Source organism: Prunus persica, chromosome G3, assembly GCF_000346465.2.
Source record: "Prunus persica cultivar Lovell chromosome G3, Prunus_persica_NCBIv2, whole genome shotgun sequence".
Lineage (NCBI taxonomy): Eukaryota > Viridiplantae > Streptophyta > Magnoliopsida > Rosales > Rosaceae > Prunus > Prunus persica.
Genome location: NC_034011.1, coordinates 16,096,493 through 16,110,069, shown reverse-complemented (window position 1 = coordinate 16,110,069; position 13,577 = coordinate 16,096,493). Strand labels below are relative to the sequence as shown.

General features: G+C 31.6%; 1 long non-coding RNA gene across 6 annotated transcripts in view; it reads left to right on the top strand.

The window, feature by feature from the left end:
* Positions 1 to 13,566, top strand: part of LOC109948253 — a 26,382-nt gene extending 12,816 nt beyond the window's left edge. For 3 of the 6 annotated variants that reach the window (XR_002270854.1, XR_002270857.1, XR_002270856.1), the window contains 3 exons: positions 1,836 to 1,898; positions 7,899 to 7,950; positions 12,279 to 13,566. This is a non-coding gene — a long non-coding RNA (uncharacterized LOC109948253). Of the gene's footprint in view, positions 1 to 1,835; positions 1,899 to 2,192; positions 2,249 to 7,898; positions 7,951 to 12,278 lie in introns of those variants that run through there. The other 3 variants (XR_002270855.1, XR_002270859.1, XR_002270858.1) reach the window with 3 other exon arrangements.

Here is a 13,577-nt window from a genome sequence, read left to right as displayed (position 1 = left end):
GTAGCAAATAATTTTGCTTCTGGGATCGGGGATTTGGAATGGTTTGACAAAAGTCGTCCACCTCGGGTAGATTCCATCAGCTAGGTAGTATCCTGTCTGGTATACTGTATTGTTGACTTCATAGGTGACATTGGGGCCCTGACCTCTCAATACATCGTTGAAGACGGGGGATTGACCCAGCACGTTGAGGTCATTTTGTGATCCTGCAACTCCGAAGAAGGCATGCCAAACCCATGTGTCGAAACTAGCAACCGCTTCAAGGATGATACTTTTTTGGCCTTTTCGATTTCCATAATCACCTTGCCAGGCAGTTGGGCAATTCTTCCATTGCCAATGCATGCAGTCGATGCTACCAATCATTCCAGGGAATCCTCGAGCTTCGGCTTTTTGCAGAAGCCTTTGGAGGTCCCTGGGAGTAGGTCTACGCAGGTAGTCCCTAGTGTACAGAGTTTCAACAGCTTGACAAAATCTTACCAAAGCCTCCAACGTAGTGGACTTCCCCATCCGGGCAATCTCATCCACCTGATCAGCAGATGCTCCATACGCCAACATTCGTATAACAGCTGTAAGCTTTTGCTCCGGAAGAAGCCCCAAAACCCCAGCAGCATCACACTTTTGAACAAAGTATGCATCATAATTGCAAATATCATGCATGACTTTATTGAACAAATGAGGTTGCATTCTAAATCGCCTTCGAAAATCAACATCAGAGTACAAAGAAGTTGGGATAAAATAATCTTCCAAAAGATTCTTACCCCTAGAATGCCTATGTCTTTCCACATTCCGGCGGCGGCCGGCTTGTGAACTATGGCGGCGACCTTGGTTCTCTTCTTCTTCCAAAGCCACTGTTATGAGAACTTGCTCATCGACTTGTCTCTGCAACTCATTGACTTCATCTGCTCTACGGTTTCTCTCTCTTCTTTCTCTCTCTTGTCTCTCCAAGCATCTCCTAAATTCTTCCATTCAGAATGAATGAAGTATGAATTATAAACTCTCAGAAATGAAAATATAGAAAGATGTGGTGTGAGAGGTATGAGCTGAGACTCTGGTTTTATAGAAAAATTTGGCAAGATAGACATGCCATGTGGCTTGATTTTATTGGATGAAAATCATATCTGAAATTTGAAATTCATCCGAAATTTGAACCCAAATTTATCTGAAATTTGAACCCAAATTTATCTGAAATTTGAATTTTGAAATTCATTCGAAATTTGAACCCAAAAATTTATCTGAAATTTGAACTTTGAAATTAATCCGAAATTTGAATCCAAATATCTTATCCGAAAATTTTATCTGATTATGAATAGTCTTGACACGTAGGAATCCGAAAATCTTATCTGAAAATATTACCCAAATTAATTATTTTCATTAAAAAATAGGAGGAAAAAACAAAAAAGTGAATAGTAATTGCCATGGCTAAGGGCAACGGGTGGAGAAACGATTTACTATTTGCAAGGGCAACCACTATTCACGTGAATAGTGCTTGCCCTAGCTCCACCCTTGCCATGGCTAAGGGCAAATGGGTGGAGTTGCTCTTAGGCTAGTAACTTTTGATCGTATACTCTTTGTTTCAAATGCATGTAGAATCATTTAAACAACCCTTTTCCTGTGCTTTTACAGTATTTTTCTTTACCCAAAACACATTAATTTGGGTAGTCTTGAGTGGTTTCTTTCCGAACAGATTTTGCTCAAGCTAATTTTTTGGTTTAATGAAAAGATTGTGCATGTATAAAATACTCAAGCTAATTTCTTCTCCAATTTTCTGCTTTTTCTTCCTTTTTCTTCTCTTATTTTTTTTTATTTTAAAAATCATGTTTTCTTTTGATATTTTGCAGGTGGTCTTTTGTTGCTTTGGATATAACAGTTTGGTTGGTGTTTTCGGTTTTGTTAAGCAAGGGGTGAGTTTCTAGGCTGAAATTCCAATAAATTGTTTTAAGTTTTGTGAGTAAAGCATAGGAAATTAGCTGATGGCATCAATTTGTTATAAAAAATAATAGTTTTCCTCTTTCTGTAAAGCCAAATACAAAACATTTATATCATAAATAACATGTAAACAAATTGGAAAGCTTTGAAGGTATAATAAAATTGAAGAAAACAAAATAATAGGTAAGTAAAGGAAAATAAATAATAAGTAAGAAGGTGAGTTTGGTACAGTGAAGCACGTCAAAGACGCTGTCCTAAAGCCTTTGTAGCCTCCCTACGTGCAGGTACTGACGGTCTACAAGACTCCAAGATACGACCCCTTGTACACAAACTCAAGATCCGCTATGAGCACGTTCACAGACAGATATAGGTATCCAAGTCACATAACCATTGCCCAAAATAATAATAATATAAAGTAGAAAATATATGTAAAAGTAGAAAAGGAGAGAATTAGAATGTGTATGTGATATTCTGATCATGTATTGTGTGTTATTGTGTGTTTTTGTGTGTATTGTATATATTTCAAATGTGAAGGAGGAGTGACCTTTTATAAGCATCCAAAAACATGTAACCTTCACCAACCATAAAAGTTCACCAACCAAAAAATTAAGGCTTTCACCAACCATAAGTAAAATCTGAATATTAAATATATATAACCCCCACAATAAATAAAATAAAACAGCCAAAATAATTAAATAAATAAAACGGTTAAATTTTTAAAACCTTTTAAAATTTCAACAATCCCCCACAAGGTTTTCAAAATTTTACCGTGACAAAAAAAACAGTGAAAAATGTATAATATATATATATATGGGCAATATAATACTATGTAATAGGTGTAGGTGCCTTCCGGGCTTGAACCTTCACTTAGTGATGATAGTCTCCATTTGAGGAACCTGAGTGTACACAGTATTGAACTCGGCACCTTTGACCAAACTTCAACATATCCCACACATAGTATTAGTTGAAACTTGGATGCGGAGTAGCGCTATTTATGGCCATGCGCTAATCTTGATTCTCATGAGAGTTACTAGAGAATAGCCCAATTCTCATAGTCGCGGCCTCACGACGTCTCTCACTTAGGTGAGTTCTCCAAGAGTACATGTGACCTGCACCCTGCGGGAGTTTGCCCGCCTCGAAACTCATTCAGGGATAAATCCCTTCCTAACGTCACATAAAATAGCACTTTTGCCTTAGGGATGAGCAGAAGAATATCTCAAGGATATCTCTATAGTTTTTTTTTTTGAGAACCTCGACAGAACGAGGGAAACTTTATTGATAAAGCGAAGAATATCTCTATAGTTTTATGAGTACTATATGAGTCACGCAGTATGGATTGTTTCTACCACATTGAACTTCCTTCATGGGATCTCCAATCACAGAAGTTGGGTTACCTCCCTAGGTGACTCCCTTATGGGCTTAAGCACATCCCCCTCGACATTTTGCATTAATAGCCTCCTCCACGAGGCATGCATATCAAGACTAGCCTTCATAAGGCATATATAATGTAGGTCATGTATTTGTTCTCCATTTTAGCGCGCTTTAAACCTGTATGTTATTTGAAAATATTTCCTACACAATCTTGCACACAAATGATTAGTGGATTTCACCTCAGTATAATTGGGAATTAAATATGCATTGGTATACATTTAAGTATAATAGAAATACATCATACATTAAATCTTATGATCAAGAGTACCTCTCAAGTCCATGAAACTTTGAGTACACCTGCTACCACTTATGAACAATAATATAACAATTAATTCATTAAATAAATTTAACTATAAACACTGAGTAGTTCAAGATACCCTTACTCCCTTTTGTGCACTCCAAATGGCTGAAATCGTGATCACATATCCAAGTTGAAATTGTATCTTGTCGATTCTCAATAAGAACCTATAAGACAATAAGAAGTCTCTACCAAAATTGTATAACAAGGTAATCATTAGTTGCACACATTTTCATAAAATTGAAGACAAGTTAGTCTCATAATAAAATTTGCATAATGAAACAAATTTCATACAGACACAGTATGTTTGCCAATAAAATATAAAAAGTATTATTTCACTAAATGAATCTTTCCCATGAGAGCATAAAGAAATTGAAAACACACAAAAATATGGGAAAGAGAGAAAGAAAGCCTACATAAATGAATCTAATATTTTCAGCATAAAAGCAAAACTGCATAATGTTAACAAATAAATTACAACATTAAATTTCTCATTTAAGAAAATTCAACTTCCACAAATTGGTCCACACGTTTTAAAAAAATATTAATAATTATCAAAACGCAAATAACGTAAGCATTTGAGCGCTAATTAAAATAGAATAAATCTGAATAAAAAGAGATATGAAAACTCATATAATAAATATACAAAATAACTTCAGTTTTAAAGAGGTAATCAAACCACTCAAAATCTGAGAAATTAAATTCAATATAAATTTGAAATTAATTTTTTATGTTGAACTACCCACAAAAATTCCAACAATTACTCACATAGTTAACAAAAAAAAACTCAACCCCCACAAATTAAGGATACTCTCAAAAAATATGAAGTCTGTATTAAAATTTTATTTAATTTTAAATTCATAAGATATGTACTCACAGTGATCTTGATAGTCATTGTAAATATAACAAAACCATCGAAAGCCTCAAAAGAAAAAAAATGCCTCAAAAATTTAGGGTTTGAAAGCCTTACACCAAAACTCAAAATTAATGCCACTTACAATGATATAATTTATTATTTCATTTCAGTTTTCTCAGGAGGATTCCACAATGTACACTTCATGGCAGTTAACTCAATGTAGCAGCTGTCAAGACTTTATAATCAAAAGAACATTAGATTAACTCAAGAAACTAATATGAAGGATTGCACAATCGCGTTGGCAACTTTAAAAGGAATCCAAGGTATTAAAACAAAGATGTAATTAAATTGCATAAATGTTCAGAACATTAAAGGCAATAATCACCTAACAATATCAACAATTTTACTGCCAAAATAAAAGCTCTAAATGTCATGAAATTGACATTAAAGTTTTGAAACTAAAGCTGCATAAATTAAAAGTAAATAAAATCTCGTAATTGAATGTGAAATGCACAAGCTTCCAAAAGAAGTTAAGAGCAATTAACTAATTCTGGAATCAAAAGAAGCTAACGGCCAAGGTGTTAAAGTGATGCATTTATACTACCCAAAAAAAAACTGTAGGTTTTTCTCCCAAATTCAAAGCGATGACAGCCATCAAAATAAAGAATAATTAGGCTCAATAAAACTTGCAATAATACCACATAAACTCTCTGCACGTTCTCGCAAAAATTAATAGCTATAAATGAAAATAAGAATCAATATAAAAATTGAATACACAAATAGACCAAATTTAAAACTAACGCAATATTAGATTTTGAATTCATAATTAAACTACAAAAAAAAAACTGTTTGCACCTTTTTTCTTTCAAGAATTTGAAACCAAAATAAGTAGTATACTACACAGATTTGCAAGGATGCAACAATTGAATATTCAAATCAAATTTATCTTCATAAAAGGAAAACTTAATTGTCTGTTGACCAATAATGCTTTATTCCTTCATAATGCATTAAACCACATAAAGATAGTGTATAAAAACTCAATATTAAAACAGTAATTTCAAACACTAAACTTTAGTGCTAAGAATATATTATAATTGCTTCTTACGTTGGTATGAAGGACTTCCAAAAGTAAGAACAATAAAATGACATTAAGTCCAACAAAAAATAAGGGACCGTTATATAAAAGAAAATTGATGGCAACCGAAATGAATGAAGGCAAATGTAAAAAGGCCCAACACAATAAAGTCAAATATATATACTTGTTCTAAAAATATATATATACTTGCTTTGAAATTTCAATTAAAAGAAAAAATAGACCAAAGATTTTGAAACACTTCAACGTTTTAGTTTTAAACACTTCAACCATTCAATATTGGATGTTTCACCATAAATTGATTAATGAATAATAATTAAGTAATCGGTAATGAAACAATACAAGCTATTTAAAACAAACAGTAGTTTAGAAAAACATAGCTCACTTCAATATATATATTTTTTCATTATTTCAATGGTCATTAATTAGCTTTTGAATGCTATTAACATTATTATGTTTCTAAAAGTTATTTAAAAAATAATTATGCTGAAAAAAAGGGACACACCAAATAAAATAATAATACATTGAGCTATAATAATAATATCACATAAATTAGTCTATAGGTTTTATTTTCAAACACTAGAATTAATTTCCCAAACGATAGCAACAAATTATAAACATATAAATGTACCAACAATATTTAAAGCAGTTGAAATTGTATAGACAATATGAAAGCTTCAAACTGCATCTACCCAAAATAAATCATAATTTTCATTTTGAAAATCCAATACAAATGTAAAAGCTTCAGTCAAAGAGTTAAAATATATTAAAGCAATAGCAATACGGGAAGGAAACAACTTTAGCTTACAAAGGCTTTAGATTGTTATAAAAAATAATAGTTTTCCTCTTTCTGTAAAGCCAAATACAAAACATTTATATCATAAATAACATATAAACAAATTGGAAAGCTTTGAAGGTATAATAAAATTGAAGAAAACAAAATAATAGGTAAGTAAAGGAAAATAAATAATAAGTAAGAAGGTGAGTTTGGTACAGTGAAGCACGTCAAAGACGCTGTCCTAAAGCCTTTGTAGCCTCCCTACGTGCAGGTACTGACGGTCTACAAGACTCCAAGATACGACCCCTTGTACACAAACTCAAGATCCGCTATGAGCACGTTCACAGACAGATATAGGTATCCAAGTCACATAACCATTGCCCAAAATAATAATAATATAAAGTAGAAAATATATGTAAAAGTAGAAAAGGAGAGAATTAGAATGTGTATGTGATATTCTGATCATGTATTGTGTGTTATTGTGTGTTTTTGTGTGTATTGTATGTATTTCAAATGTGAAGGATGAGTGACCTTTTATAGGCATCCAAAAACATGTAACCTTCACCAACCATAAAAGTTCACCAACCAAAAAATTAAGGCTTTCACCAACCATAAATAAAATCTGAATATTAAATATATATAACCCCCACAATAAATAAAATAAAACAGCCAAAATAATTAAATAAATAAAACGGTTAAATTTTTAAAACCTTTTAAAATTCCAACACAATTTACAATTGGTTGGGATAAGTGTGTACCTCTTATTTTTTCTTCAAGTCTTTGAAGCTGTTTCAAACTGACAAAGTATTTTTTAAGTTGAAGAAGGGTTTTGAGTTTTCATGGGAGGAATTTCTACCAGACAAGTACTGCTACAGCTATTTGTTTTAATATTTAATTTCAAATAAGTTTCTAAATTAGTTCCTACATCCATTACAACTATTTGGAGATATTTTCAAATTCAACGAGTGTCATTAGTTACACCCCCCATAACACATTAACTTATAAATAGGGGTAGTTTTGGAATCCAAAAAATACAATAAATTAGATTTTAAGTTATATTAGGTCATTTGCTTAGTTGGATCCTAGTAATCGGGTATTATTTGAAAAAATTGGGTATTTTACATAGAAAACTAAAGGAAAGAGTTGTAGGTGATTTAAAATGAATTTTATGGGTCTAAGCTCAATTTACTATCAATTTACTATAAATTGAACTCATATCACATTTAGTACTTTAAATTCACCCAAACATAAATTGGATTAAAACTGTTTGTTTGCTAAGAAAATGCAAGAAAAAAACAGAAAATTTCATCTTCTAAAACATTTTACTATTGTTTTGTGGGTAGGAGTACTTTTTATTGAAATCACATGGGTTTCTGTGGAATCTCAAGGACATAAGGGCAAAAGTTTGAGTCTTTATTCTATAATTATGTTGGATTGAAAATTTGGTGCCTTTGTTCTTTCTTGCATGTGCTTGGCATTACAATGAAAATTTCCTTTCATTATTTTTTTGTTGTTGAAGGGTTTGAGCATGAGGACAAAGGTGATTTTGCAACCTCACCGAAGCATTTCAGGTGAGAATCTTTGAATTGCTCTTTTCGACCAAAATTAACCCTTTTGTGTGATGGTTTATCATCTCATTGGCCTCTATGCACTACTACATTTTATAATTTGCGCGACGAAGAGAATTTCGTTGCGCAAAGTACATTTTAGTTGCACAAATTTCAGCGCAACAGAAACTTGGTTGCATAAAGATAGTAAAGAAAGACTTTGCGCGACGAAAAAATATTGGTCGCTCAAGTTTTGAGCAACGAAAAGTATTGGTCGCGCAAAGTTTTGAGCGAAGAAAAGTATTGGTCGCGCAATGCAAAGTTTTACGTGACAAAAAATATTGGTCGCGCAAAGTCTAAAAAAAATTATTAAAAAAATTAAAAATTCCCACGTCCTATTTTTGGTACCCGCCCAAATATTTAGAGTTTTGTGCAATGAAATATTTTTTGTGTTTTAAAATTTTTTAATTAAAATAAACTAATTAAATAATTTGCGCGACGAAATATTTTGTTGCGCAAGGTTTTTAACTGTCTGTTTTATTATTTCTTTAATATGAATTTAATTATATTAATTTATTCAAATTTTTACTTTTTAAATTTAATTTAATTATATGATTTTTTAAATTACTTTAATTTAAATTGACTTATTCAAAATAAAATTACATATGAAAAATATTGATCAAATTATCCAATAAATATATATAATAATCAAAATGTACACATAAATTAACAAAGTACAAAAATAAAATCCTAATACAAGCCTATTGTGGTGGTAGTGGTGGAGGATATGTTTCGATAGTGTCCTAATCCTCAACTTTAGCCATCAAAGTCTCAACGATTTCCTACAAAAAAATAAATATGGTCAAATAACAACAAAAAAAAAAAGGCATAATCTCCCCTAAAATTGTATACCACAAATCCAACCCAAACTCCAATCCTCACCCTATACTCAACCCCAAACCCCATACAAACCCAAAACTAACTTCAAAAACACATATTAATGAAAAAAAATTAAAATTTGGAGTGAGAGAATTAGAGAAGATAGTGAAAGAGAGATGAGAGAGTGAGTGAGAGTGAGAGATAGTGAAAAGAGAGCTGAGAGAGTGAGTGAGAGTGAGAGATAGTGAAAAGAGAGATGAGAGATTAAGTGATAGGAGTGAGTGTGAGAGAAAGGGTGGGATTTGGGGAGAGGGAGTGAGTGTGAGAGAAAGGGTGGGATTTGGGGAGAGGGAAAGAGAGAGGAGAGGTAAGAGTAGAGAAAGACATTATCACTTTGCGTGACGAAAAATATTGGAATATTGGTGTCGCAAAGTTCTGCGCGGCAAAAAATATTGGTCAAGCAAAGTCCAAAAAAAATAAATAAATAAAAAAATTCCCGCATCCCATTTTTGGTATCTGCCCAAATTTTTAGAGTTTTGAGCGACGAAAAATATTGGTCGCGCAAAGTCTAAAAAAATTAAAAAATAATAATAATAATTCCCGTGTCCCATTTTTGGTACCCGCCCAAAATTTTAAAGTTTTACGCGACAAAAAATATTGGAATATTGACCGCGCAAAGTTTTGTGAGACAAAAATATTGGAATATTGATCGCGTAAAGTTTTGCGCGACAAAAAATATTGGTCGTGCAAAGTCTAAAAAGATTTTCCCATGTTCCATTTTTTGTACCCACCCAAATTTTTAGAGTTTTGCACGACGAACTGTTGGTCGCGCAAACTTTTAAGAGACGAAAAATTGGTTCGTGGCGCAACATTTATAAAAATAATTGTTATGAATAATAAAAAATAAAATAATTTTATTTTACGATTTAAAATATAAATAAGGTTAAAGCTACTTAAGAAATTGATTAATAAATATATATACTACTCAATTTCTTAAGTGTTATACTTACAAAATAAATAAATTTAAAGCTGCTTAATAAATAAATAAATAAATATATGTACCCACACACCATTCAACGATCCAACCGTCAAACTTGTTTGTATATACTTCAAGATCGTATACTCCAAAAATTGCAAAAAACAAACATTCAGAGATCTAGTAACGGGACAAAACTTTTCAATGGTTATAAATGAAAAATAACGATTTAATGGTTATTTTAACTCCGATTTTGATGATTTTTTTACAGCTACACTCCTTGACCCTATATGAATACAATGACTGAATTTGATCTTCAATTTAAAATATTTACACTAGTGGATACCACAAAATCTTATGTTATATTTAACGAAAGTATAAATAAACTCCTAATTGTTAGTGAATATATTGTTTTGATGGCATACACATTCTACGAAACTAGTTTCAACGATCTAACCGTCAAACTTTTTTGTTTGTACTTCGAGATCATATACGCCAAAAAATTGAAAAAAATAAACATTCAGAGATCAAGTAACGAGACAAAACTTTTCAACGGTTATAAATGAAAAATCACGATTTAACGGTTATTTTAACTCCGATTTTGATGACTTTTTACAGCTACACTCCTTGACCCTATATGAATACAATGACTGAATTTGATCTTCAATTTAAAATATTTACACTAGTGGGTACCACAAAATCTTATGTTATATTTAATGAAAATATAAATAAACTCTTAATTGTTAGTGAATATATTGTTATGATGGCATACGCATTCTACAAAACTAGTTTCAACGATCCAACCGTCAAACTTGTTTGTTTATACTTCGAGATCATATACGCCAAAAATCGGAAAAAATAAACATTCAACGATCAAGTAATGGGAAAAAACTTTTCGACGGTTATAAATGAAAAATCACGATTTAACGGTTATTTTAACTCCAATTTTGATGATTTTTTTACAGCGACACTCCTTGACCCTATATGAATACAGTGACTGAATTTGATCTTCAAAACTAGTGGATACCACAAAATCTTATGTTATATTTAACGAAAGTATAAATAAACTCTTAATTGTTAGTGAATATATTGTTTTGATGGCATACGCATTCAACAAAACTAGTTTCAACGATCCAACCGTCAAACTTGTTTGTTTATACTTCGAGATCATATACGCCAAAAATTGGAAAAAATAAACATTCAGAGATCAAGTAATGGGAAAAAACTTTTCGACGGTTATAAATGAAAAATCACGATTTAACGGTTATTTTAACTCCGATTTTGATGATTTTTTTACAGCTACACTCATTGACCCTATATGAATACAATGAACTAATTCGATCGTCAATTTAAAATATATATCTTTTAACAAAAACCCAATCCGAACTACAATAATATATATTTTCTAACAAAAATCCTATCCGAACTAAAATAATAAATTTAAAGCTACTTAATAAATATATATTGTTTAATTTCTTAAGTGTTATGCATACAAAATAAAAAACAAAAATAAATTGGTTTAGGCGACGAAATGTTTGGATTACGTCATGCAAAGATTTTAAAAAATAATTTTTTTATTTGATTTATTTTTGTAAAGACTTTGCGAGATGAAACACACTTCGCCGCTCAAGACTTTGTGCAACGAAGTTTATTGTTTCGTCGGCCAAAGTCACTTTGAGCAACGATATATTGTCGTCGCGCAAAGTGACTTTGCGCAACGAATTATTTTTCGTCGCACAAAATTTTGTTGCTCAAGACTTTGAGAGACGAAATTTTGAGTTTCGTAGCGCAAAGTGACTTTGAGCGACGAACAGTTTTTCGTCGCGCAAGGGTTTTTTTAAACTAGTGATGTTTGAGCTTATGGATTGGTTCATGGTGGATTTGAATTGTGACTCAGAGTTGCTTGGGTGAAGCTGATGATTGTGTGCATTGCATGACTAGACAAGGTTGAATATGGTTTTTATTTTATTTATTTTTCCTGTTTTTGTTAGACCCTTTTGGTTCACTTATTCTCCCTGAATATTATGTCCAAAGTAGTAAAATAAATTATCGCAACTATTAAAAAGTATATTTATGTTTGACATCATCTCATGTTGTGTATGAATTGAGCAATGAAAAGGTGAAAGATAAATTATAGAGAAACATGTGGCGCAAGTGTTACATTTGTATTGTTTTTGTTTCATTCTTTTGTTGTACTAATGCCTCATTGTCTTTTTTTCCCCCTCCACTTAAGCAGTACTATTTGATATTGATGGAACTCTCTATGATTTAGATCCCATTCATTTCAATGCCTTCCACCAAATGCTTTCATAGATAAAGTGATTGTTCTGTTTCCTACTATTCTGTCATAAGGAAAATATGGAGGATTTATCTAGTCATAATTTGACATTTTTTTTGGGTTTTATGGACTACAATGTGTTCAATTAGAAAGCATTAGTTCATTTCATGTTTTTAGTTGAGGTTGTGGTGATTTTCATTTATTTTCATTTTTTGCAAGATGTTAATAGCGTACAAGAGAGTCAAGAAGAGGTTGTGTGTAAAAGGAGGTTCTTTGCAGGCCAAAAAAGGTTGATTTTTTTTTTCTTTTTCTTCTTTTCATTCAAAACTTTTTGTTCACTTATTGTCCTTGAATATTATGCTCAAAGTAGTTAACTTTTCGGTCAAAATGTTTTATTTGTGTTTCTTGATTTGAATGAAAGCTTGGTATTTCCTCCCTTTTTTTTTTTTTTTGGGTTTCTTTCATTTCATACTGTCTTCATATCTTTTGCTCCACTGGTGATCAGAGACCCTAAACAAACTACCTTACAAATTTGATTAAACTTAGAATTTTCTTTTAAAATTTGTTCATAGCCAATTGCTATTTTATCATTTTTTAATAATTTGTACCAATAGAGTTAAAACCCTTGTAGAAGACAAGAAAGAACAGAACCACTTCTACAATAGAGCCAGCAAGGGATAGATCCCCCGTCAACAGACATCAAGGCAGAAAAATCCCCTTCCCCCACCAGTAGCATATATGTAAAGACAAAACTACTGATATTTTGTTGCTGCTTGGTTTATTAAAATATTGATCATATTTTAATAAACATGACAAGCAACATATAAAACATGTTATTAGTCATTATTTTGTAACTTGCTACATATTTTCACAACTTTATACACATTTCAGACGGTTTTAAAACCCGCAGCATCGTGCAGGCACCTTTACTAGTGGTATCTATAAAGCAGGATCCATTTCCAGCTTTCTCATAAAGAGTCAAACTTGTTTTAGAAACCTAGAACAGCATAAAACTAGATGAGATAAATCTGCCTTTATCATTAATAAGATGAAAAAAAAACGAAAAAAAAGGTTGGCTTTCTATGAAATCAAATAATTTTGATTGTGATCTACCCAATGTCACGAAAAATTGATGGAAACCCTGAAATGATTACTAGTATTAGAAAGAAGGGTTATCCTCTGTTGGTATAGAATTGATTGAAATAATTCAAGAACTGGGTTATGGTTATGGATGGAACTCAATGTGCATCCAATTGTAATGATATGTGTCAGGTGTTTCTTGGGGTTGTGGTATTATAGTTCAGCGGCCCACTATTAGAAATATTGATATTATCTTCAACTTAAATGCCTATAAAGCTCAATAGGTGTGAGTTTTATCACAAAAAGCTTCAATTCTATTAAGAGTGGAACCACTTATTATAAATTATGATTTATTTAATCAAGTTTTCAATGTGGTATTTATATTCTTCAACACATATGTTTCGGCAGTGACCAGAAATTATTTATTAATGCAGTTGA